This window comes from Zootermopsis nevadensis, unplaced genomic scaffold (assembly GCF_977971745.1).
Source record: "Zootermopsis nevadensis isolate Lab colony 2312 unplaced genomic scaffold, Znev_1.0 Znev_ptg000016l, whole genome shotgun sequence".
Classification (NCBI taxonomy): Eukaryota; Metazoa; Arthropoda; class Insecta; order Blattodea; family Termopsidae; genus Zootermopsis; species Zootermopsis nevadensis.
The window spans coordinates 2,759,165-2,786,987 of NW_028259148.1; the positions used below are offsets into that span (position 1 = coordinate 2,759,165).

General features: G+C 39.6%; 1 protein-coding gene and 1 non-coding gene across 4 annotated transcripts in view; both read left to right on the plus strand.

Annotated features, from left to right (window-relative positions):
* Nucleotides 1–27,823, plus strand: part of LOC110834413 (potassium voltage-gated channel subfamily KQT member 1) — a 248,551-nt gene that overhangs the window by 119,849 nt on the left and 100,879 nt on the right. The window contains exon 1 of one of the 3 annotated variants that reach the window (XM_087349382.1): nucleotides 13,128–13,192. The exons of the other annotated variants lie outside the window; for them this stretch is intronic. The gene's annotated coding sequence lies outside the window, so the exon portion shown is untranslated. Of the gene's footprint in view, nucleotides 1–13,127; nucleotides 13,193–27,823 lie in introns of those variants that run through there. 3 annotated transcript variants of the gene reach the window in all.
* Nucleotides 10,207–10,277, plus strand: TRNAG-CCC (transfer RNA glycine (anticodon CCC)). Its single transcript has one exon. It is a non-coding gene; the product is annotated as a tRNA-Gly (tRNA).

The following is a 27,823-nucleotide window of genomic DNA, read 5'->3' on the forward strand; positions in this document are numbered from 1 at the left end:
AAATACGTAATGTATCCTGTATTCGTAGACTCCAAAATGTGAGATTTGTTGAGTTTGTCGTTTATGCGTCAGTTTGCACAAGCCCATCTATCTGTTCTGTGATATCAGTTTCAGCAATGCTGGCCCGCTTTTTGCTTAACCATTGTTCGTATTCCTTCCAAGGCCAAGGGTGGAGATGCAGATGACAGAGTGATTGTGCTCATACGAATTGTTTTGGGATGGGAGGGATACGTTCGTGACTTGTTTCAGAATCGCCTGGAGTCGACTTGGGATGTTACAGGATGCTAAATAAGTGGCTAACCTATTATCACTTCAAATCAAAAGGATATAATGCACTTTATACATGGGGATTTGAAGTATAAAATATTTAATAACAAAGACAATAAGTACTTTGAGACACGTTCAAAAGTTCTGTGTTAATTTTAAGGTCCCCTTCTGTTACATGTACTTTATTTTTACATGATTCTTAAATCCCGTGAAGAGTTTGTCGACTTAATATTTGTGGCTGTGACTGTAAATTAAAGTAGGTTTTTAAGTAAACGTTTTTCAAACTTAAGTGAACCTAATGAAGAAGAATTATTGTATATAGGATTTGAAGTTTTCACGCGGTGAATTTGAAGATGGCTGCCTTCTAGGTTGTTACGCCGTGTAATCTGGTAGACGTTTACCGACGTTTCAGAGGTCCTTGTTGCCTCCATCATCAGGGCGATGAGTGAAGAATAAGTATTGAGTAAGTCTTTACTCGTCGTCCTGATAATGGAGGCAGCAAGGACATTTGAAACGTCGGTAAACGTCTACCAGACTACACGGCGCAACAACCCAGAAGACAGAAATCTTCAGACTACTAGGTTCTTAACCGTTTCAGTCCATGAGTACAGAAATGTGTGAGCCATAGCACAAAAATTGTCGAAATTGGTAGATATAAATATTTCAGCTTGACAGAAACTGAGAAACAAAGGGTTCTACTTGTCCTTTGGTTGGTCCTTCGTCCAGAAGAAATGTTTGCAAGAAGTCATGAAAAGAAACTGGTGTCATCTGGTCGAGATTCAAATCAGAAACCTCTGGAATATAATTATATTGACCCACAGGACTTCATTTGCAAATACATGAGCTCAAAATGCAAAGGAAAGCCTTGGGGCCTGAAATAAACTAATTTATAAAACCAGGAAGATTTGATCCAACAGCAACCAATTATGTCCGTATAATTAGATCCTTTTCATTTCTTTCAGGAAATTTTTTGCTGTTGGTACGTTAGATTTATAAATTCTTCTATGAATAAACATTACTGGTATTTATATAGATATATATAATCCCACGCCGGATTTCGTTAGGATAGACATTTCGCGTTCAGGAGATTTTCCTGACGTCAGAATGAGTTATAATAACTGGAAAGCCCCCGCGATTGTTCTCCATTATACAGAGTGTTCCATTTGAAACAACAAAAATATAGCAGCTTCTCCTTCCAACTTCGATCGCGACACTCGAGTCAAGGTGACGTCTGTTGCTAGGCTACGCAGTGCACCAGCTCCAACAACGGAATGCGCCTGCAAAGATTTAGTATTGGCGTTGGTTTCGTCGTTCTGTGAGTGAAGGGGTTAACGTGTAGTAGTTAGGGTTGCGTTTTAAATGGAACACGCTGTACTCGTTGATATACCGGATTTAATAAGCGTGATATGGAACAGGATCTCCAGAATATTCTCCGAAGACAGTGAAAGAAAGAGTCAGTAGACTTGTGGAAGTACTCGAAGTGCCGGAATGTTACGACCGCTTAATGATTTCATACACAACAAAACTTGATGTGCATGTCGTCCATCAGAGGGATACGCTGAAACATTATCGATTTGGGCCTAAAGTCGCGGCAGGGTGGGTCTGGTCGCAGTGCTGTTCGTATGGGTCGTGGGTTAAAATCCCGTAAGGTGGTTTTTAATTCAATTTCGACGTGGGTCATCCCCGGAGAGCATTTTAATACAGCAGTATTAATAGGAGTACAGCATAAGAATTCTGTTCCGTCTGTCATCTCCCTGAAGACAGCCATCCCCGTGGGAGTAACAATAGCTTGAATAGATTCTGTTACCAAAAACACTCATGAAGATTTCTGTCTTCTGGGTTGTTGCTCTATGTAGTCTGGTCGATGTTAACCAACGTTTCGGAGGTCATACTGCCTCCGTCATCAGGGCGATGAAGATATCTGTCTTCTGGGTTGTTGCGCTGTGTAGTCTGGTCGATGTTAACCAACGTTTCGGAGGTCATACTGCCTCCGTCATCAGGGCGATGAAGATTTTTGTCTTCTGGGTTGTTCCGCTGTGTAGTCTGGCCGATGTTTACCGACGTTTCAGAGGTCATACTGCCTCCATCATCAGGGCGACAGAAATCTTCATACTCACGGCTGTGAAAACCTCAAATCATACAAAAACACTCATGTTTCGAGTTCCCTGCAATGAGAAGTGCATCGACCGGGATTCGTTAATTGCTGTAATACGACGATAAGCAGCGGCGACATTGAGGGGGTTTGCGACCCGGGGCATTGCGTCAGCGATGTTCTCTGAATTTAGGCGGTGATTGATTGTCCTTGCTTGTGACTGCCATTCCCTGTCACTTGTTGCTAATTTCCTTCTGAAGAAGTTAGTGCCCCACTAATTATTCTACTGTCCCGCACACTCCATATTACAGGCGACGGTAACTGAGAAGGCGTCGTGTTGGTCTTCTGGGGTAAATTACTGAAGATGGAGGCAGTACGTTCGTCCGTGACTTCGGTTGAGAGGAAGGAGGAAGTTGGATGTGGAACTTCATGATGTTTACCTTTGTCTCTACTTACTAAGAACCCGTGCATTAATAGTTCTCGGAAATGTTGATGTATATTTTCCTTGAATGTAATAGTATTATAATTTGTTCATGGCGTTTGTATAATTTTACTTCACGGAGCAAAGTCCTTCTTGAGAAGGTAACAGCACTCAAGAAATTCCCCGCGTATTATAGAAATCGAAGATTTGTTACTTTGCACTCAAGATCTTGTCAGGGGTGAGCCATATAACTACAGTCCACACCGCAAGCTCTTTTTCCTTCAGATCCATTTTAATATTATTCTCCCATCTACGCCTAGATCTTCCGAGTGGTATCTTCCCTCCCGGCTTACCAACCAAAATTTTGTACACATTTCTCTTAAGCCCCATGCGTGCCACATTCCCCGTCCATCTCATCCCCACTTTTACTTCATACCGACATCACGAATTCTAACAAAATATCTGTTAATATTGGACTTGAATATGGAAATTTAAAGGGAATAACTCGTAACTTAATCATCAGCGTCTGATGCGGAAATTTTTTTAAATAAGTTCTGGCAAAGGAGACTGTGGTTTCAAAAAATGGGGTCGAAGCTGTGGTGGGGTCTGGCGGAGTTTGCATTTGTGAGGGATTCTGGAATAAGGAGATCGGTTTTGTGTTGCTGCGTTTGGTAGAAATCTGGCTTCAGTCGCTGTGAAGACGTATTCACATTTAATGTAGTTTATAAACACATTTTATAAATGTTGTACCTCCAGTGCGATCTGCAGACATAATTATGCAATAGGAAGATTTTTGGCTCTCACTGATGTGAATACGAAGAGATGACTGCCTTCTGGCTTGTGGCTACGTGTGGTGTGGTAAAATTTCGCCCTCATGAGGGCAGTAGGGAACTCTGAAATCATCTTAATTGTACAATTAATTGTATTGCTACTTAATACAGAACGCGGTTAATTATCCATCAACTTCGTCGGGTCATTCTATGCTAGTAACAAAATATTCTTAACGCGTTTAATGGAAACTTTTTACATTTGGTTCGACTGATATTTGGATGGGTACAGGTACACATTGTCCTGTGGTGGTTTTCAATTTAAAACCAGGTGAAAAATTAATCACAGTTACCGACCAGATATCTGCCTCGGTCCATTGACTGCTTTCTTAGAATTGTTTTCTTGTTCTGTTCTTTATTTTTCTGTCTTGTTCTCTAGTTTCGGTTAACGGTATACAGATTCTTATTTCATTTAATTCGTTAAGCATTCTTTCAGCTCCTTGAGTTGCAATCGACCGATTGAAAGACTTCTGTCTATTTTCAGTCGCTCAGGAATAAAGCTTTGACATTGGCAGGAAGATGTATTTTTTCTTTTTTGCTTTGGATATGTGAGTCTTATAAAAAATATAACAATTTAATTCTGCACAGTGTAGCTTTATAACAAAGACGGTTCAGCTGACAAATTTCTTGCCACAGAATTACTTCCGTCAGGCTTCCTCTTGGGACCGGCACTGCCAAGGTCAAATCTTTTATTCTGAGTAACAAACAACATGGGATTCGGAGGAAAATCCAGCACATCTGCACTCTCAGCTAAGTAAATTCGAACCCCCATGTTCCAGAGTTACATTTTGCGTATTCTATGCAAATTCTCACAAGTCGGAGTTACGAAATGTCATGGCCTCCCGAGTTCAGACCTCGACTCATATACCGTACATCCTGAGTGATTGAGGTTTTTCGTGGTTTTTCTCAGTCCCTTAAAGGAAGTGTCAGAGTAGTACCACGACGCAGGCCACCGCTGAGTCTTTCCAACTCACTCACTAATCTTCTTATTCGACGCTGTATATTGTGCTAATGACAGCATCGTTAATTAAACCACAAATAAACAAATAATACAAAATTGGAATTGTTTTGTTTCTGGGTTGTGACGCCGTGTGTGGACTTGTAGGTACATACCAAAGTTTCATAGTGACACCATCTTCAACCTTGTAGATGGAGACTGTATGGTTCTGCGAAACGATGTCCACTCCAGGTCCAAACGACTTCGGAACATCAGATTCCCAGCCATGAATACCACAAATCTCATATTAAAAATAGGATTATGTTACCGTGATCTCCAGACGTGAGAGACTTCCATATTCCGGAAGTTTACACCAGCTGATCTGCCTTCTTGCCCAAAGCAAGCCAAATTTTCTCGAAACTTGTCGCCTGAGGCTGACAGACCTGTGGTCTCATTATAACAAGACGCTCGGGTGACGTCAGTCACATTGAAGTATCCCGCACGAGCATTACTATTCTGCCCTTACTCCCACGAGGTTTTGTATAGTTATGGTGAAACCAGTGCTGTTTATTTGGGTCAATATCTAAGAACAGCAGTCAGTAAACTGTTTTCCATTTTCTTAGCGATCCACACCTTAAAGTTAAGGCATACTTGCGGAGACTTATCTGATGGCATGTCTTCTCTGGCAAGTACGTCTGAAACGTCTGTAAACTTCTATCAGACTACACGGCACACCATCCCATCGTGATTAAATATTCCCATAAGCATTTATTGAAGTGACGCTCTTAATCCGCAGTCTGTCCGTGTGGAGGCGCCACTTTTCTGGAAGCTGTATTTTTCACAAAGGTTCAGCTATGAAGTCTTGAGACGTGTGTTCTTGTATGGCCCCCTTTGGTATCCACCCGGCTGGAATGTGCCATCTTGAAGTTATTTTCACTTTAAACCCATATCCTGTTGTGCAGGACATTTAGGTTTTCTTTTGAAATCATTTAGAAAGTTTCTTCAATTTCCCTTTGTTCGTATTGTAAAAGGGAAGGAAAGGGTTGAAAATGTAGCCACTGCGGCCAGTTCAGAAGTTGTAACCAAAGGATATTTGCACGGAAGCAAAGGACTTTCCAAAAACATGAAGACAGCGGTCATAATTCTGTCACTAAATAAATGGTGAGTGGAGTGGTTTCATCTGACCAGAGACAATATCTCAATAAGGCAACGAATGTCCAGGTTCAGGAAGGCGTGTAGAATTTCCAGGCACAATGTAATTCTTATGGGTTTAAACGCCGTGGGGACTTGTAGACGGACACCAACATTTCGGCGAAAACTATTGTCTCCATCTTCACAGCTCAGGGATATGTCTCTTCGACATGTTGGTATAACTGCCTACAAATTCACACGGCGTCACAACCCGCAAGACCCCGACATACTTACTGCCACGAGAACCTCAAATCAGCATCTGTTTTTACAGTTTATTTACGTACAGGCTATGGATCAGATGGTCTGGGTTCGATTCTCGATATGGTTTTGAGTTTTTTTTTCCTTTCGCCGAAACGTCTAGAAAGGCTTTCGATCTCATTCTGCCTCCTGTCCATCGGCTGCTAGAGCGTGGTTTTAACTCTAAACCTTCTTCTGATATGGAAAATACGAGTGTATGTTTACGTTTGGGGAATGCGTAATTTCAGAAGTTTATGGCATCATGCAGTCATTATCTTCTGAGTTGTGCGATCGTCCTGATGATGAAGGCGGTAAGCGCCTGTGAAACGTAGATAAATTTCTACTGGATTACAGAAATCTGCGACATTCTGTCAGTAGATTCCTTTAGTAAAAGGCAGTGAAGGGCCAACCAACCAACCCAAAAGCTCAGGGCGTCGTCCCTTGCTACGTAACACCATTCTTGTGTACGAAGCGCGTTGTTGGGAAAGGAAGTGGAGGAATGGGAGTTCCTCTTTTTAAAGTCTTGGCCTTTTATGGCTCTTTTTTGGAAATCTGATTCCCAATGTTTTTTTTTCCTTTCCGGTGCAAAAACGTTCGCAGGGGTCAATCACCTTTACCCATTTTAAACTTTATATTTTCCTCTTTTTTTATCTGAGTGAGAAGGAAGACGCTTATCCCGGACGTGCATTTGGAGTCTTAGGTTTCAGAATTTTTTTTATTCCTTACAACCTTCGTGATTTTGGGGTATATTTTTCCTTAGGCTTTTACCCAGAGATCTTCTGTACTGGTGCAGACTTTGTCAAGAAACTCCCCGTCTTTTATCGAACCCGAAATTTCATTGTAGTGTTCATAAGAATCCGAAGCTGGCCTTTTTTCTGAGCCACATGGATTCTATTCACACCCCTATATTCTCTTTCTTTGTGGTCCAAGAATTTGCCCTTACATTAGCGTTTAAAATCTCTCAAGTGGCCCCCATCCTTCAGATGTTTTTTTTTTGTATTGCCATAATAATTGTGGTAATATTAATGTAGATAAATCGCTATAAGATTAGACATGACCTTGAGGTCTGCGCACACAACTGCAGCGTGCGACGAAACGCATTTTGAACTTCTGTGCCCTCAGGGCCGTGCGCTCTCTCAATTATTCTAGTTCTGTTAACATTTTCGTGAGTATGATTGCATTCTTTGGCGGAAGCTCACTGCCCGTATTATTCTAAGACGTGCTTACACAGAAGCTGCGTTGTGACACTTGGCATCTTGTTCTTCCAGAGGCAATAAAACGTTGAATTCTTAGTCAGAATTAGGGAGTGTGTCTGTCCGCCCGGTGGTTCAAGAAGAAGGCCGAATGAGCCAGCTGGAATGTGTCTGTTTCGTTGTGGGTCCAAGCAGGTAAGGGGGGGAGCAATGGCCTCTGCTTGTCTAACGGGACCTGGAGGAGACAGTCTGAACCATCCGAAAAATCTCAGTTTCTGTTCTGCTACCCTGAGTTGAAGTCGCCAGCCATAAAAGGACCATTACCATTACAAGTTCTCTTTACAAAATTCTGTACTTTAGAGAATCCCATAGCAGTCTTAAAATAATTACAAGAAACATTAAATTTTATGTGAGTTATTCTATTTAAGTATGAAGATGGCTGTCTCTGGGTTGTTCTGCGGTGTAGTCTGGTCAGAGGTTTTTGCACACTTCGCTCTGATGGTGGAAGCAACAAGTACCACCGAAACTTTGGTACACTTCTACTAGACTACGCCACAACTCAGAAGACAGCCATCTTCGGACTCTATCATCACATGTTTAATTTCTGAATTAATCTACACTTTACATTTACGATAAGGACTTACGTAAGTTCATGGACCTTCCATCTTTCTGATTCAGCGTGAACTGGGGAATTTTGTCATGTTTGTCCCCACAACCGTTATGCAGTTTAGCCAATGTTACGCCCAGAGGCGTTGCAGGAGGCCTACCTCATCGAAATTTGTTCCAGCAACACTTGACGAAACTTCCGTTTAAGAGAAATTGCATTTGTACACGAGGATTCTATATCAACCACAGCGATTCCACATGGAATGATCAATTCCATTTCTCATATGATATGACGGAAGTAAACTCAGAGATAACGAGTGTATTTCTTAACGCATCGTTAGAGTCTAGGGGACAAATTTGAAACTGTCTTTTGAAAAAATCCACACGAGTCCACAAAATACACTTTCGAGGTTAGATGGCTATCTTCTGGGTTGTAGCTACGTGTGTTCTGGTAGAAGTTTTCCAACGTTTCAGAGGTCTCTGCTGCCTCCATCATCAGGGCAATGAGACACAATTTTGTGCTTGAATTGTTCTTCCTCAAGATTAATTTTCAGTTCTTTATAAAGAGCTCAGAAATAATTAGTAACAGGAAAGCAGGTACAGTGCAGTCAGCTTCGATCCTGCATCTCTCGAGTTCCTGTAATTCCTACCATGTTTAGCTGATTACATAAATTTTAGCAGGTTACGCGTGAAATGAATTAGGTACGCATTTGTCCACCAATCTCTTCAGCGTCCTCATGTCTTTCTACATACCGAAGTCAGGTCAGGATTCGTCTGCAGTCACTCGGACAAAACTATTACTGCACACAGACATCCGTGAGTATTAATAATTTTCAGGACTACGTCGTATTTGGAAGAATGTGACCAATCGGTGGAACGTAAATGGATGTTATATGTTGAAAGGAACCGGCGACCAAGTTTCTATATATATGTTTCGGTGTTATGGAAAGGTCGACAGTAATTACTCTTCAAATATGTTTGTGATTGTTATCAATCCCTAGTTTTCACTTGCCTCTCATTCAAATAAATACCACATCGATGCCCAAGGGTCATTGAGTTCAGGATTTGATTTGCCGACTTCTGATATGAATCAGAAAAAAAAGTATATTCTTCCAATTTCTTGTTTTATTTTGAAGAAAATTGTTTGCAATTTTTAAAACTGAGCTCAATTTGTTTGAATGTAGTTCAATCCGGGTCACCGTGTTCTGGGATATTGCGCCATATAGTCTGGTAGAAGTTTACAGATGTTTTAGGGGTACGTGCTGCTTCCATAATCAGGGCAGAAAATATCTTTGAAACGCCGGTAAGCATCACGGATACATGGCGCAACAGTTGCTAACTTGAGAACCTGACATCGCATATAATTAAACTTCATCGAGGACATTTTAATGCAAACGTTGTACGTGGACGTGAGGTCAATACTGAAATAGGAATGTGAAGCTGAGAAATGGATTCAGCTGGCTGGGTTAGGGACGAGTGGAGTGCTCTGCGTTGCCATAAGACTGGAGATTTCTCGTGGTGACGCCTTGTAATCCTGTAGAAGCAAAACGCGATACGTTCCTCTAGAAAGTGTTGCATCCTATGAGACTACAGCAGACATTTGTGAAATCTCACACGATTCTCCTGAGCTACTAGTAAGTTATGTTATGTTCTTTAGAATGCTTGGAATTTAGTCTGTATGTGGGAGCAGGAAGGGGTTGCGTTTGTTGGATGTGTTTGGACGTGTAAGTGTGGAAAGGAAAGTCTTAACCGGTCGCTGGCAAGCAGGAGGGTTGTCTGTCAGGTACAAAACCCTACGCACAATAAAAGAAAAGTGAATACATTTGAAAGCGAAAAAGTGACTATGCCTACCTTGAGTTTCAAGGTCAGCCTAAGTTTAATGCAGCTCTGATTTTGTAGTAGGTGAGGTGATATTCAAGGTCAGAACTGTGGTGTTTCTAAAACGGTGGGTCGCAGGCTGCCTTTAGTGGGTCAATATTTCCGTTAAAATATTTATTTTAAAAAGATATATATATATCGCAATAATATCAGCGTCAATGTGAATTCAAAAATGTAATCCCGACGTGGATGTTTACGACACTTTAGTGTTAACCATTGAAAGCTCAGTGATAACTATACTGATTGAATAATCGGTAATTATTTTGTCCACAGAGAATATGTATGGGTTTTGTGTGATTCTCAGAGTAAATAGCGATTATTTCCTGAACACGGATTTGACTACGTGATAATTGTTACAGTTATGAGAATAGTAAAAAATTCTGATAATAAGATGACAGCAGGAAGGAATGTTTACTAATATTTTAAAACACATTTATTTTGTGGTTTAAATCTCTATGTTGATTGATGTTTAAGTAACTGCAATGTAAAAACATTTAACAGTACAGTCTTCTAAAGCAGTAATTCGTATACGGTAGTTGGAAGGCAGTGTACGCTGCGCACCGCTGGTGTAGTGGTATCATGCAAGATTCCCATTCTTGCGACCCGGGTTCGATTCCCGGGCGGTGCACGTTTTTTTTTTTAGTGAGACTGTTTTTATGTTATTTTGTATTGGAAAAAGATGCTTTATTTATTAGGGTCATTGTTGTCTAACTTTTGTGCAAATTCAGATATACCGAAATTGTTCATTCTGTAGGATATAATTTCGCTTTTGGTGTTTTGAATCCCTTGTAGGAAATGAGTGTTTTTGAGAATTATTGTTAATATAATTATTTTGGAGTCATTATCTCATAAAATTGTGGATTGCTACTATGAACCAACCCCCTCCCCCTTGGAGATGAAACCCCTTCCAACAACACTTTCTTGTGTCGTGAAACCATGGACTGTGAGGAAGACACGCAAGATATTTTTAAAAGGCAAACAAATACGTTACGGGAATTAGAGTTTCTTTTTCTGAATGGCGAACATGAACACTGCACTGCGTGGTTCTCAAAATACCACAAACCAAAAAACAAATGGTATCACAAGGGGAGATGAAAAATATAAACGGGTAATTACATGAACAGAAATCAATTAAATGCGTTTGCGTCTGCATATAAACACGTAAGACGCCGTCAAATAATATGACTAGAAGAAGATTCAATTTATATATTTTTTTTAATGGATATTCACACTACGCGCAGAATTGAAACAAGTACGTTCCAAATCAGGCACGCAGTTCCACCTTTCTGGACGGCCCGAGAACTACTTAGATCCGTGCTCGTAGTGCTGCCATCTCTGTGGAATTTTCGCAGTTAAGCAGGGTCGATTGCAGGTGTCCTGGTACAGTAGTATTCAACCTTTTTTGTTCGCGTACCCCCAGATATAATTTCTCTTCAACTTTGTACCCCCAAAGTTGTGGGTGTATAATTCAAGTTATACATAGTATATAATCTACATCTAAAATAAATTAAATAAATTACATTACTGATTATTCAGTGTTTATCATAAAATAATATTTTTTTTAAATTTCACGTACCCCCGGAGGTACGAGTGCCCCAGGTTGAATACAACCGCCCTAGTATCACGCGAGGTCTCTGGTTCTTACGGCGATGAGTACGCGAAGACATCTTAGGGGGTACGTGAAATTTTAAAAAAAATATTATTTTATGATAAACACTGAATAATCAGTAATGTAATTTATTTAATTTATTTTAGATGTAGATTATATACTATGTATAACTTGAATTATACACCAACAACTTTGGGGGTACAAAGTTTAAGAGAAATTATATCTGGGGGTACGCGAAGACATCTTAGGGGGTACGTGAAATTTAAAAAAAATATTATTTTATGATAAACACTGAATAATCAGTAATGTAATTTATTTAATTTATTTTAGATGTAGATTATATACTATGTATAACTTGAATTATACACCAACAACTTTGGCGGTACAAAGTTGAAGAGAAATTATATCTGGGGGTACGCGAACCACTGCTTTAGAATATACTCGAGTGTTTAATACATACTTATTCTTCTAAACACTGAGGTCGGTTCGTCTCCGATTGCAAGTGATTTGAATTTGAGGATTCTATTCCTTTCTGCTGCTAACTACAAAACAGCTCACGTGTGAGTCCTTAAACTATCGATCCAGGAAAATGTTTGGGCCATAGTTAGGACACCCTTCATTGCAATAAGTTAGGAAATAATGTCAACTATAATATCAGTCTTCAGTATCGACCAGTGAGCTCACCTGTCTACTACTTGTCCCTAGTGGCCTTGAGCTGAATACGCTACATTTATGAAAAACTCATGTCTCCCCCCCACGCATCAAAGTAATAAATTGTTACGTAAATGCAATTTTTCCAAAATACCCAGTACTAATTTTACGATGCATCGTAAAGTTGTCACAAAGCTGAAAGCCAGACTGTCCGACGTCTTGTTTTGAGACTTGAGAATTCCCTTGTTGGTTGGGAATTTGTCATTTTATTTGGGACACGTAATTTTTTTCTAATTAGAAGCTGATTTTTAGCTGCGGATCAGAAGCGACCATTTTGTACCGCTGTTCGTCTGGAAGTTCCGGGGAAAACCCAACATAACAACCAGATATACGCCTTTCGAAAACAGATCACGAGCCATTCCGTTTGAGCGATCACTGACACAAGCTATTACTTTTCAGATATAGACGTAGACTTGAGGATAATATTAAAATAGGTTTTAAACGAAAAAGGCGTGAGAGTGTGAACTAGATACAAGTAGCTCCGGATATGATCTGGAGACGGGATTTTTTCTACACTGTAATGAACCTTCTGTTTCTGTTAACAGTGAGAAACTTCTGACAAACTGCTTCTCAAAAAAGAAGTTTCATCCAACGAATTCATGTGTATATTTCACTCCTGTGTATAAGTTTAGAGCGGGCTGAACAAATAATAAAATATAAAATATTTAAAATATCATTTCACGTTCCGCATCGAATGATCGATTCACAAATTGGAACGTCATGTATAAATTTTGCCGTAATGGAAACCTAAGCTCTATGGCATTAAAGGTTATCTCGGCGGTTAGAATTATAGATATTAGTTTTCTGCGTTGTATTTAGCTTTAGTGTACATTCCACCCTGAAGAATCGGGTTGTAGATTCTTTCGAAATGTTAGCAGCCACCTACAAGAATACCAGACGTCCCACTGCAGAGGACCGGAAGACAAAATCTAAATTAATCCTGTGATAATATCGAGAAACTATTGTCATACCATGCTCACACAATTTACATTGTCGACAAAAAAGGTAGTTCATCCTACTTAAGTTTGAGCTACGGTACGTGAACTCATTCCCTCGGGGCTATTAGCTATAAGGCGGTTCGGCGATACGCCGCAAGGTGGAGTTGGAAGTGACGTCGCGACGGGCGGTAGCAGCTGTGATCACCCACACCGACGCTGCCTGCTATCAGAAGCCGGCACACGTCCGTGGCCATATCAAGTGTGCGTTTGTGGGGATCGTCTGGGGTAAGTTCATCAACGTTATCGCAGCGTTTTTGGGCATTTGGTTTTTTGGGATTGTTACTTCGTGTCGTGATGGTATAAGGAATTATTTTATTCGATGTTGGAACTGCTCTGTTGGTGAGTAAGACCATGTCTAGTTCATATATTTGATAACACTATCATATATTGTCAGTAGCATGTTTGACGTCAAAAGCTTTTAACTGTTTTCCTGCAATGTAAATTACTCTGTACTACTTTTTAGTATTATCTTAGAATATTATTATATTTCTGCTGTTGGATATCCGTGTTCTCAGTCCATTGCTAGTGAATTTAATTTCGGAGTCGATTATCTGCCCATAACGTGACTTTTATATGGATTTTGTAATTTTTTTTTTACAAACATACCAATACTGAGTAAAAACTTGTCATTCAGAAAACTTGAGTTCTATTAGACTAATATTCCCGTTTGACGTTATATAAGCCCATTGGATTGTAAAGTCTTGTTAAAGTTCTTTCAGTTTTGACGCAAATTTCCTCGATGTGTATACCGATCAAAAATGATGTTTCTTATCGCAATTTGTTGAAAGTATTTCGGGTTATCCGTCACACCACAGTGCATACATGTCACGTGTATGCAGCGGTTACATGGGGGAAAATATCCCGCCTTAGTGTGTGTTTGTATCTCTCGGGAACATCTATTATGTTGTGATCAAATACAAATGGTCAGTTTTCAGAAGTGAATTAAATATAATTTACTTTGTTGGCTTTTGAAAATTTTCAATATGCGAGACAGAAATATGTAGTTAACATGTAAACAGAAAATCATCGGTGGAACACAGTTACGTTTTCATCTGTTTTTAGGGCAGTTTCTCAGAAAGGTAGATACACGTTAGTTCAAGTTAACATTCAGTGGAAGAATGAATCAGCTGGTTTGTACCATGTCGTTCCGTGACGTTATTTGTTGTTTCGTGCATCCAAACAAAGCTACACTGTGTTCTTTGTTTACTGAACAGAAAACTTGTTTGGTCTCGTTTAATGATCAATGACTAGAAGTGTGGTTAAAATCGTGTATCAGAAGAATTTATCTTGATAAATGTACAAACGTTGGATTCTGAAGACCCTTACAGTATGTGACTTTCTAGGTTATGTAGCTAAAATAAATAAATAAATACGTAATAGAGATAAGAATTTTATGTGGAAAGGTTGGTATTTGTAACATCTCTAGAATTGAACACTGTTGCTTCAGAATATGTACAGAAGCCGATTAATTGTGTATGCTGATTCGTTTTCTATTAGAAAAATACCAACAATAATACATACGTTGTTTAAAAGTTGCCTTTAATTTCACAATATGAAAATTTTATATCAATGGGGAAAATTACGTTATTTTTATTAATGTTTAGTTTTGAGATGTTCTTAGAATCTTTAGTGTCATGATCTGTGACCAGTTCAATAGCTTTTTGTTATTCTTGATAGCAATATAGGTTTAAGCAAAGTTAAGACTCAAATCCCCGATGATATTTACAGAATGTATTAATTAAAACTATAGAAGTCTCCTTGAAGAAGGCAATTAGTACGACATGTTAAAGATCTGATGAACACGACAGTGCGAACGTTGGCTAGATTGGCCTGCCGAGGGCTTCCTCGGCCTTGTTTGATCACGACGAAGTGGCGAGTGAAGTGGACGTCTAATGGGCCACTGGTATAAGTTCGTATTATGTTGTCATCAGACAGTATTAAGATTTTTGTTTGTGGTTTATTTAACGACGTTGTCAGTAGGTCAGAATATAGAATCGAATCATAGGATGATTGATTATTAGGAAAGGATATGGAAGGAAACGGTCGTGGCCTAATTTAAGGTACTATTTTAGCATTTGCTTTGAGAACTGAGGGGAAATACTCATCATAGCTTATCTGCGGATCGAAATTTGAACACGAGCACGAAACAGTATTGCTAGCCACTCGGAAATTTACATTTCTGTATTAATGCAACGTGTGGAGTCAGTTACAGATGGAATGTCCTAGAATATTTTCTTAATTAGTGATGAAGTGTTAATAATCGAAGCAGTGACTCTGTGATCTTCTAAATAAAGTTTACGCTTTCTTCTAAATAACGTCATCCTATGTTGAAGGCCGCATTTGTATTTTAAAAGTACGAAATGGTTTTCTGTGAAATATGAAAATATGATGTCTGGAAACCTTTAAAGGCCGAAGTTTATCTGTAATACTCAAAAGCCAGTTCGTAATTATAAAAGAAAAAAATTTCTGATTTCGTCGTCGTCAATAAATTACGCCATCAACAATGTCAACTATAAACAAACTCGGCATTGTTGTGGAGCACAACAATGCCGAGTTTAGTGTCTTACTCAAGATTTTAAAACGCAACCAACCCCCCCCCCCCTAAATGAGGGGTTCGTCAAGTGTTTTAACCCTCCTTTCGGGGGGTTTAGTTTAGTTTCTTACACAAGATTTTAAAACGCAACCAACCCCCCCCCCCCCCCAGAAGGGGTTGGTTGCTTTTTAAAAACTTGACCACCCACTCCGAGGAGCTCCGAAAGGATCGTTCTGCCCTAGTTAAAAGAAAATACAACGCCTATCGTTTGAAAAGATCATTTGCAATCCAGCCTTGATTTCAGGTGCAAAAAGTACTAGAAACCAAATCTGGAGCTGCATTTCGAAGTGAACAGAATTTAGCTAAGAGAAGACTCTCCAGAGCACAGCAAATCGGTCAGGAGATTGTGAAGCTGTGCGCGTTGTTCACGTGTTTTTACTGTGTTTATCTTAGCTGAGGCAATTTATCACGTTGTACGTCTTATTCTCTAGGGAGCGAATTTTGTCTAGATCATTACACACTATCCTTATCGTGTTATCCCTCATCTTAATGCAGTGAATGACGTCAATGACGTAAATGAGCGAAATTTTTCTCTAATATCCACACACTTTTTGAAGACAGTTACCAGTTATCTTGATTTGAAATTTGTTTTGATTTTCTCAGAAAACGATAGATTAATTATATACAGAGAGTACCATTTAAAGCGTAACTCAACATTAGTCACTTAAGCCAGAAGCAGGTCCATCAGTTATATTAGATTCTCCTAAACTCTCCCACGTTACACTGAAGTCAAGGTCATCCTGGTTGCTAGGCCGCTGCTCATTGTATTTGCGCAAAAGTTGTGCAAATGCGAACACCACGTATTCAAGAGCAGGACGTGTGTTCATTGTCGAACGTTACTTAGCAATGGGATTGTTTGCTGGTCTTTGTGAAGCTTTTAACAGTGCGTGTCCTGACAAGAAATTGCAGGAAAACATTACGCCGAGTGGTAACTCGATTTCGGGCTACAGGAAGTGTTTGTCCTCGACAAATACTCATCGAGCGACAGAACAGCTGAAATTACGGCCTACCAATTTCAAACAGTGGGTCGACCTTAAGAACGGGACACGGCTGCAAAGAATTTGAACCGATGTCTGCGAGATTAGTATAAAAGCATAACCATATGTCTGTGTGCTGTTTGCGGGCCGGAGTGTTTAATGTATTCTGCGGTTTATTTATTCCTACTGTCATAAAACCGTCATATCTATTGACCTTACCTTATCAATGCGAGGGTTGTATCTGCTTATCTTCACTCTCCGAGTCGTGGCAAATGGAGAGCAACGAAGTCGTACCGAGACATTATTTTATTTGAAAAAAGAATATATATTATTTAAATCTTGTCCGTCTAATCACAATAAATTCTTATTAAATATTACAATAATTAACATTTAAAATATTTAAAATATTAAATGATAAAGAACATCGTTTAATATTTTAAATGTTAATTATTGTAATATTTTAATATTTAATAAGAATTTATTGTTATTAGACGGACAAGATTTAAATAATATATATTTATTATATCACAATATGACGCAACTTTACCATCGCTTGAAAAAAGAAATTTTCTTAATATTGTTACGGCCGAAGGTGGCCATTTAGTCTGGTAGAAGTGTACAAACGTGGTCGTCCTTGCTGCCTCCATCATCAGGGCGATGAAACTTTGCTAAATTTCCACAAGCCTATACGGCATCATAACCCAGAAGACCACCAAAGTGAGATCCTAATAGACAGATTTACGTTTGTTAAGTACGTGGCCACATTCAGCGTGGTACAGACGGTACCTGAGGTTAGCGAATTGTGACGTTTACTCGCTTATACATTTTAGGTCTTATGGCGCACTTAAAGGAGTTTCGACCTTCTCTCAGTCTAACTTTGTCTCGTGCTTCTTCTCATGTTTAATTCCACCAATGCCCAGTCACGTGCTATGCTCTGAGTACGTTTAATTAATTCTCCGTGCTTGTATCGTAATTTAGACGAGATGGACTCCAGTGATTCTTTAGAGGGCCAGTTGACAGGGTTTTGTGATCATGGTAATGAGTGTCTGGTTTGTGCGGATTTGGGTTTTCACGGCGTCTACCATGAAGATGGGATATTGCGCTGTGTAGTCTCGAAGTTTTAAGGATGTAAACGCAACGAAGTATCCCAAAAAGTCTTTTTCTTTTAATTGTTTTGACTCTCGATATGTTTGAAAGTGTGGAAAGAAAACCTACGAAAAGTAATGGGTTAGAAAATTTTCATGCGCGAGCACGCAAAATTTTTTACGAGCTGTGAATTTGTTAATCATGCGAAAAATTGGTACGAAAAAAATGGATCCATTAAGTAAATGAAAATGAAAATTGATATTGTAGACTCCGAACAACGTGACTGAAATGCTGCGTGTTCAAAAGTCATTAACAAATGCGTTACAGGTAGAACATTTTCAAAGCAACTTTACTCACCAGTACACCCGGTGAATAAAATATTAACTGCGAATTTCTGTAATACGTGATCCAACTTTTTACTGTTACTGAATATGAAAGTACTCAAATGTCCATTAACTAGATTTGTGGAGCGTATAATAATCTAAACTGATAAACTGATAATTTCTCCGCCACTCAAGAAATTTCATCTTTTATGGAACCCGAAGGTTTCTAACGCGTTCACAAGGGCTCACCACTCACCCCTATCCTGAATCAGATGGATCTAATCCATATGTTATAAATCTCCAAAGTGAATTATCCATTAAAATATGTGAAGAGTACAGAATATGAAGCTTCTACACGAGATGTGACATTTTCATCGCAGTAAAGATGAGAAAGTTGTTCTTGTGGGTTGCGAGGCCGTCTTTTCTTTCGGAGAAACCCTGAAGATGGAGACTGCATATTCATTCAAAATGTTGGTTTCTTCCTACGGATCTACTCTACGTTATAATCCAGAAGAACATAATTGTGGAGAATAGTTTTCGGTTTCGGGAATAAGCCACGTCGAATGTCGAAAATTATCTAACGTTTCGACAGACATTGCAGTTAGCATCTTTAGGGAGGCTCAGTACCTAAAGTTGAAGTCGTTCATTTAACTCCGGTTGCTAAAATCTAAGGGCAAAACTTCTTATGGACCCTGTGAGTATTTCGGACTCTTGAAACGTTGTTTCTCCTTAGTGCAAATATCTCCTGCTAGTCAGACCTTTTAATTACCACTCCGTGTAACCAGTTTCAGTTTATTGGCTTGGGCGTGGTGTCAGAGCAATTTCTTTCGCGTGGATTACCATCTGCAGTGGCACAAGTATGGCGTTGCTTTCGTATCGAACAGCCTTGGTGCAGGGCAGCGTGACGTAATTCCTCCTCTGAATTATATGTGTTGTCCTTCGCGAGACATGCGTACTTTAACGATATTTCTGCCCCTGAACATCAATTGCTTCTGGATGGGATTAAATGTCCTAAATCAGTCCAGGGTCACGATACTTTGTTTCTGATAATAAATCTTTAATGTCTTTTAGAATATGTAACTTTCTAGTCGTATTTTGTCAAAAGCGGAAAGAATAACATCGTAATGTTCAAGAATACATTTCACAATGGATTGCATGTCGATAAATTGAGTCTCTTCGTGGCTTCATACAACTTATCTTCTGAAGAGACAATATGAAGGAAGGATTGTGTTAATAGTTCTGTCAATATCTTGTGGAGGGGCTTGGGCGTGGCTTGTATTATTTTAGGCCGGTGTTCGCAGGAATCCTACGGATGACAAGTGCGTTTTGCAGGATCGCCAGTTTTTCTAATAATTCCCAAAATTTCTGTCCCTGTCGAGGCTGGAATTTCTCACCCCCATTCCGATTAAAACACTCTAATGCTAGGAAATCCGGAAGTAAGTTTCTGCATGTGTCTGTTTGAGGCTTGTGCTTAAGTTGTTTTCCATATTACTTAGTAAAAGGTGAGGTTTTCATGGTTGAAGTGAATGATGCATGTACGCCATTGGCTAAGATGAGACAGCTAAATGAGCTTTACCTGACAAACATGAATGGCATTCTACGTACTTAACACCTTAATGATAACGTGTTCATGAATTTCTTATGAGCGTCTTCCCTTTAAAGCTCGTAACCTGTCGATCTGAACCAACGGCCATTCCATTTCTTCTCTACTTGGAGTTATTGGATTGAACTGTTTAGAAAGGTATTTAATTGGAACTGAAATGGTGGCTCCAGTGGTATTTAGTATCTAGGAACACAAATTTTGCTGGAAAGGAAAACCAGAGAAACGTATATGAGCGATAGAGGTAAAATTCTGCAGACACTTTGTAGTTGACATCATAAGTGAGCTTGGCAGTGTCCTTGAAATATTTAAGCAATGTGAACGTTCCCTAATTTGCATGTACTTGAGTTTCGTTGTTTTTTGAGTGGTGATAAACCTGTTGTAATTTTAACGTTGCTACTGTATTGACAGAATGTACCATACAAACCACTGGACTGTAAACCGATTCTTATGCTCAGAGGGTGTAAAACTAATGACACTTCAGGATGACAGTCCAGAAAGATTTTTACGGAAGATACAGAGGAGGATGGACATGTTACTAATCAGTGTATCCGGGACAACTGAAGAATCAGCAATGAATATCTTTGATCTGGAAAAAACTGTCATGGAAAGAATCAGTGCGAAATGTCGAAAGATTCAACCAAAAACATTTTTTGTTTAATACAGATCATAAAAATTGTGGATTGAAATAAAATCCTGCGACTAGTGGGACGGTGACATGGATGAAACCATATATGTATAAACACTCCGGATTGAAGTATTATAAAAATTGTAATTCAAGACGGACCCGAGACAACCTGAGGATATGGGGCAAGAATTTTCTTGGATGTGCTGAGTAGAGCTAAGAAACTTCTCAGCGAAAGACATGGTTTCGGAACGGAGGTCGAAGGTTCTGAACACGACTGTCTTCTGCCATGCTGTTCATCGCGTTTTGGTAGAAATTGGTTCGATGTCTCAGAGATCCTACTGTCAGGGCGATGACGTGCTTAGCATCTCTGAATCTTCAGTCAATTTCTTCCAGCGTTCCAGAGGACAGTCAGCCGACTTGAGTATATGAAATCCCACACCGTAGTTTCCGTTCGAAGCAGCTCACTCTGACGTTCGGTTACAACAAAATGCACATGGATTTTGTTTGTGCGTCCAGACAGTTGTTCCGGTTGGGAACCTCGTGATGCAGTCACGTCTCGCTCACTCAGAGCAGAGCCGTATCGACCGTGGATGGTTCAGAACCGAATTAGCGGTCACGCGAGCTGTGAGACCAACGTCACAGCGATGCGCCCGCCGCCAGTCTCAGCTGTTACATCACTGAGCAGACAGGACGCAAATGCGGTTTACGTTACGTGTCGTGGTCTCTACCATACGTGTTACACGCCCCATCCACCTTATTCTACGCGATTCGATCATCTTGATGTCTGCTTGGAGAGCAATTTACAGCGCGGTTTTTCTTCCATCCACGTGTTACGTACCAAATCCCAGATTTAAATATTATCCTTGGCACACTGTTCTCAAACAGAATAATTTGTTCTTAGTTGAGGCCACACACCAATTCTTACACCCAAGGAAACGGCAGCAACTGTACCGAAAACATTAAATACAGCTTTCCTGTTTTAGCTAGACCCCTGTTTCGAGAATTTTATTGCGGAAAATATTGCTTGGTTATGTAACGGAGTTAATACAGGCATACCTCGTTTTATCGCGCTTAGCAGATATTGCGTTTTTTTTTTTACAAATTGAAGGTTTGTGGCAACCCTGCGTCGAGCAAGTCTATCGGCGCAATTTTTTCCCCAAAAACATGTGCTCACTTCGTGTCTCTGTGTCACATTTTGGTAATTCTCGCAATGTTCTCTCATTGTTTTTTTTTAGACATAATGCTATTGCACACTAAATAGACTACAGTATAGTGTAAACATAACTTTTATATCCACTGGGAAACCAAAAAATTCGTGAGACTCGCTTTATTGCGGTGGTCTGGAACCGAACCCGCAATATATCCGAGGTATGTCTGTACTACCTGTGTCAAGATTTATTTTACTAGCCACTGGGATATTCAGAACTGGTTTGGCCCTTGAGCAACGTTCTGATTGCAAGCTTCGCCTTAACTAGGCACAGAGTTTTAGATTTCCGATATCTAGAATCGTGTTTCGTATTCGAACGCTTAGGTTTGTTTATAGCATCCTCAGATGCATCCATGTAGGGGCCTTAGCATGTAACAGATTTGTATCTTAATTGTGCAGAATAGATACGAGTTAGGAATATAAATATTTCTGGCAGTTTTCACGTTCTTAGTCAGTGTAGAATTCGCTTGTAAAGTAAGTGACGCGCTTTTCAATTATTTATTTAGTGTTCTGTCTGACGACAGGTCCATATGAACAGGATCCTTCCATCCTTTTCTCGGACTGGGACCTGTTCATATACGCTCTTGGCAGATGATCCAGAAGTGGTTTGCCATTGCCTTCTTCTGTGTGTGAATGGAGTAATTGTTGGGATGCCACGGAGGAAAACTCCGTGTTGCCTAGACCACGGCCTTGCCCAACACAAGTTATAAATTCGGGCACCGCCGGGAATCGAACCCGAGACCCCAGGATTACAAGGCCAGCGTTATAACCGCTAGACCACCTCATTATTATTTATTGTTCTGTCTGACGACAGGTCCATATGAACAGGATCCTTCCATCCTTTTCTCGGACTGGGACCTGTTCATATACGTTCTTGGCAGATGATCCAGAAGTGGTTTGCCATTGCCTTCTTCTGTGTGTGAATGGAGTAATTGTTGGGATGCCACGGAGGAAAACTCCGTGTTACCTAGACCACGGCCTTGCCCAACACAACGGGAAACATTGAAAATAATACCACACACACAGGAAGTAGCATTGGCCCTTCGTGGTTTTGTCTGGTACTTAGTGCATTTTCAGCGATGTTCGAAGTTGAGTTATCTGTTATAGACGAACAAGCATAGCTTCAAATGCTGCTGAGGTGTAGATCAGCAGAGCTTGACATTGCCAACGAGCTTAAGTTGGAATAGTTCCCTGTAATGTGCATTAACAAATGTAGGAGACGGTGCTTTGTAAAAGGAAAGCACAATGTAACTGAAACATGTCGATTATTTACACACACTGAGCTGTTACAGGCGATGGAAGCCATAGAATGTTGTAAATGTTTAGAATGATTCCGGTCTATAATTAAGCAACATACGAAAATAGAAGATGCACCAACACTTACGTATATGAAAAGTTTGCTATTGTTCATTGAAACAGAACGGAGTCGCACGAATAAATTCAGTGCCTGAAGCTCATATGCAGTGAAAACTTCCCTCAAATCAACAAATTCATGGATAAATATAAATGATACGACCTTTAAGCCAAAACGCAATCCTTGTAGGTTATAAATTTGTTTATCTGCCAAGGTGAAACTGGTACTCGTTACTTAAATGAGAAGACTGTGTTATAGGACAAATCAATATTCGGACGTATTTCTTACATTATCCCAAAACAGGATGTTAACTTACAGTGTGGGAAAGTATGTTACCACTAGTAACTTTATTTAAAATACAGATAAAATACTCCAGCGATAAAAATGCAAGGAGTTCTTTATAAAATATGATGTGACCACTGATAATTATGTGAAAGTTCTATCTGTGAGTTATACAGACGGAAAGCTTTTAAATTAGTATTAATATGACCTTATGAAAGGTTAAAAATTCAAGTGTTCAAGTTTTTACGTTAGAATAAACTTCTTAATTTGTACACGAAGGAGGTCTGGGTTACAATTAGAGATTTTCGTAGGAGTCGTCTTCTGCAACGAAATTAATGAAGTTGTTTATCAGGCGACTTCTGCTGTAATCTGTATGTGCCTGTTCACAAACTGAATTTATGTAATGTAATAGAAAACAGCATTACGCGAGCCTCGGTGCACAGGTTTAATAACCTTGGTCTCGCATTGTACGACAGTCAGTTACTTTTCACTTCATATGACATGAACCTTCACATTTAAAATGTCGTTTTACACATACGAGGTGCGATCGGAAAGTTTCAAGACTGCGCGTATAAAAACCCGTACACTTATCTCAGGTATTAAATTCATCCATCACCCTCGAAGTAGTTCCCCTGGGAGTGAACACAACGATCCCAGCGCCGCTGCCAAGCCTGGAAACATCCTTGGAAATCTTTCTTTGTCAGCCTGTCAAGCAACATCTGCGATTCTGCCTGAATCTCTTGCCAAAGACTCGCCAAAACGGCTACGGAAACCTATGAAATGCTAAAGCAAGCATTTGGGGAGTCCGCAATGGGTCGTGCACAAACTTTTGTGTGGCATTCACGTTTTAAAAATGGCCGAACCTCTGTCGATGATGACGAGCGTTCTGGACGACCATCTTCGAGCACAACGCCCGAAAATGTTACGAAAATTCGGCAGGCCATTCACGAAGATCGACGTCGTACCATCAACGACTTGTGCGACATTGTTGGGATAGGCTATGGGACCTGTCAGCTGATTCTAAAGGAAGAACTCCACATGCGACGCATCCTGTCTGAGGACCAGAAGCAGAATCGACTTCTCGTTTGTCAGGAGCTCAAAGATCTTGCAAGAACCGACCCCAACTTCCTTTCTAAGCTCCGTGTGACTTCTTCCTCTTCCCAAAGATGAAAATTCAGCTAAAGGGAAGGAGATTTGAGACGATAGAAGAGATTCAGGCAGAATCGCAGATGTTGCTTGACAGGCTGACAAAGAAAGATTTCCAGGGATGCTTCCAGGCTTGGCAGCGGCGCTGGGATCGTTGTGTTCACTCCAAGGGGAACTACTTCGAGGGTGATGGATGAATTTAATACCTGAGATAAGTGTACGGGTTTTTATACGCGCAGTCTAGAAACTTTCCGATCGCACCTCGTATAATAGCCAAGTATTGGGCAGCTTGGTTTGTTAGTTGGTGTTTATTTCCGGCCTTTTGAGACAATATTTATGAATGTGTTATTGCAACCGTTGCCATGGTAATGTTGTTGATGGATGTTAGGCCTTACGGGATAATATTTACGCAAGTGTGTGTTATAGGGTTTGAGGTTATCATGGAGATTGTGTTCTGGCTCGTAACGCGCCGTGTAGTATTTTCGATGTTTGTCGATGCTTCACAGGTACTTGCTGCCTCCATCAGCAGAGATCACCCTTATACTGAGGTTAATAAGTACGTCTGAAACGGTGATAAACTTCTACGACCCTACGCGGCGTTATATCCGTTGCCATGGCCACGCTCTTAAGGGATTTTTACCACTGACGGGATCCTATTTATGACTGTTTGAGACTTCGATTTTCCCGGTTATTTTCGACGGATAATTTAATGGATAATAATGGTGTTTCTACACGTTGTGGTTATGATTATCAACGTTTGGGGCTTTTGCTGAATTGCATTACTGTTCAGTTCATAAATATGAATGGCTTGGTCTCAATATAGCAGAGACGTAGACCACATGATAAGGCAGAAACCCGAATGGCTTCCAATGTGGTAGTTGGTGTCTGTTACAATGAACTCCGGGTTATCAATGTGGAAATACGACGATAAAGATGAGGGCAAAATGAAAGGAGACTCAGCGGTTCGGCTTTCGTATTGTTCCATTCGGTTTTGTTCTCAGGATGCTGATGAAACCGGTCACGAGTATTTCTCATAATAGCGACGTTTTGAATCTGATGTACCAAAGTAATTCGAAGCGACACACGCTCGCGTATTTCACACGTTGGATTTTACACAGTAAAATCATGACTTATTTTCCGCAAATGCTTAAGTTAAGAACGAAAATTCTAATATTAATTTTAACAGCGTAATGTCTTCTTGTTGGTCGGATATGCGATTTTCATCCTGGTAATTAGTCTATTATGTACCACGGTGGTCTAGCGGTTAGAACGCTGGCCTTGTAATCCTGGGGTCTCGGGTTCGATTCCCGGCGGTGCCCGAATTTATAACTTGTGTTGGGCAAGGCCGTGGTCTAGGCAACACGGAGTTTTCCTCCGTGGCATCCCAACAATTACTCCATTCACACACAGAAGAAGGCAATGGCAAACCACTTCTGGATCATCTGCCAAGAACGTATATGAACAGGTCCCAGTCCGAGAAAAGGATGGAAGGATCCTGTTCATATGGACCTGTCGTCAGGCAGAACACTAAATAATAATAAATAATAATAATTAGTCTATTAATTTGTTCCGAGTTAGTGTGTTAGCTATTCATTTAACTGTTGAGTAGACGGTAATAAAAAAACACCGTGTATGAGGTAAATACAATGGAATGCGAAAACAGAGTTTGTAGTACGCATTTCGAGGCTGAAAAGTGAATAAGCGAACTATATTTCAATTGCAGTATTTCATTGTATCGTCTTTCTTAGAAAGGTTTCTTGGGCAATCTGTTAGGTTCCCTCTTTCAATGTATGGCCTCTGTTCTGATCTGTAGGCTATATCTTTCATTATTCTGACTTCTGATTGCTTATCTTGTGCGAATTTACGTGTAATTTACCTAATTTTATTGTTTTAGATATCATGTTTGTATTTCTTATTGACAGACTTCAAATGTAATATTTGGTCGTACGTGGCTGCTGTAAAGGAACTAATTTACTATAATTGACGGATGTGTGTGTGTGTGTGTTTTGTTAATGTCGTGTTTCGGAACCACAGTTAAGAGTTGATTTTATTGTAATTCAGAATTTCTTTACGTGTTTATTTTTGAGATACTTCCAGACGGACATAACTCCTCCACTACTTCATTTCTGGTATGTTTCAAAATTAAAATTAAATTTACCAATATATTATTTTATTTTATATTTCTAATTCATTAATATTCATTTATTATTTATATTATTTACTTTACAGGCTGATCCAAAAACAACAACAAAACGTTCATTCACTCACACAAAATCATGTTAAATACGACGTACATATATACAGAACAACTTCGAATACGATATTAAAATACAATAAAAAAATCTGGAAGAAAACATCATTTTGATATCTGATAAAACATCTGACTAAAAGTTGCATTTAAGAAATTATATTTAAGTTTATATAATTTATACACCTGAAAATAGTTCATTTGGAACTGAAACATGTCGTGTGAAATATGATGTTCTAATTGTAAATCGAACATTTCGATAGAGAACATCATTTTAATATATTTTAAATATTTAAATGTTAATTATAGTAATATTTTAATATTTAGTAGGAATTTTATTGTGATTAGACTGACAAGATTTAAACAAATTAAACAAAGTGTTTATTTTGTCAAATAATTCTAGACGGACAGCAAGAAAGAATTTGTCAAAAGCACTGTCTGAAGACATCAATAGAACATTTTATAAATTGCACCTGGGAACCAAATTCCGAACCTGGTCTGTTAGAATAGGCATCTGACATCTGACGCAAGCATGGTATTAACATACTTCCTGTGACCATAGCAGATCAGCAGCTCAATACGTGTTAATGACAATACAGATGATGCTAAGAGTGGAAATATGACAGTGAAACTATTTTAATAGGAATTTACAGAATTTTGGTCAGGAAACTTTCAATGGAAGGAAAGACTTGGAAGCGTTAGCGCAGGTGTTTGATAATATTACAATGCGTCCCAAGGAATTTGTTGGACGAATTTTGGCTTATTTTGCTGGAGACCGGTTGCAGTTTGTGGTAAACACGGCAATAAATCGTCTGATTCCATGAAAGGTGGAGAATGTCTTGACCAGCTGAACGAGTGATGGCTTCTGAAGAATTCTGCTCCACGACGTTAGAAGTCATGAACAAATTAAGGCTGAAGAGGGATGTTGGACGAGTGGAATGGAGGAGCTGCTGTTAAAATAGCAGACCAAGATGATAGCGAAAGACGTACTTGGAAAGACGGGCAGAGCTCCAAAACGGGCTTCTGATTTTGTATTTCTGAGTTGGTATTTACTAACATTGCGTGAACGAGAGGAAATTTTCACTACCATTCCGTGAATGCATTGAAACAGTAGTTTCTTCGCGATTTGAACATCTCATTGGCCGTCTGGTCTCCCCATCGCATTTACAGTTCACTTGAATTTCTTGAAGTGTAAACCATGTCGTAATATGTCTCAAGCAGAAGTTGTAGACCGTACATAGGAATGTCGCAGAACTACAGCAATGACTCGAGACATTTACAGAAAGGTGGGTCCGTGAATTATGATGCTGTATTAGAAATAAATAAATTAGGAGATCTACGAGAAGTGGCAGTCAGGGTAAGAGACGTCACAATTCCATGCAGGCGCCATAAAAATGCGATATAAACGCTTA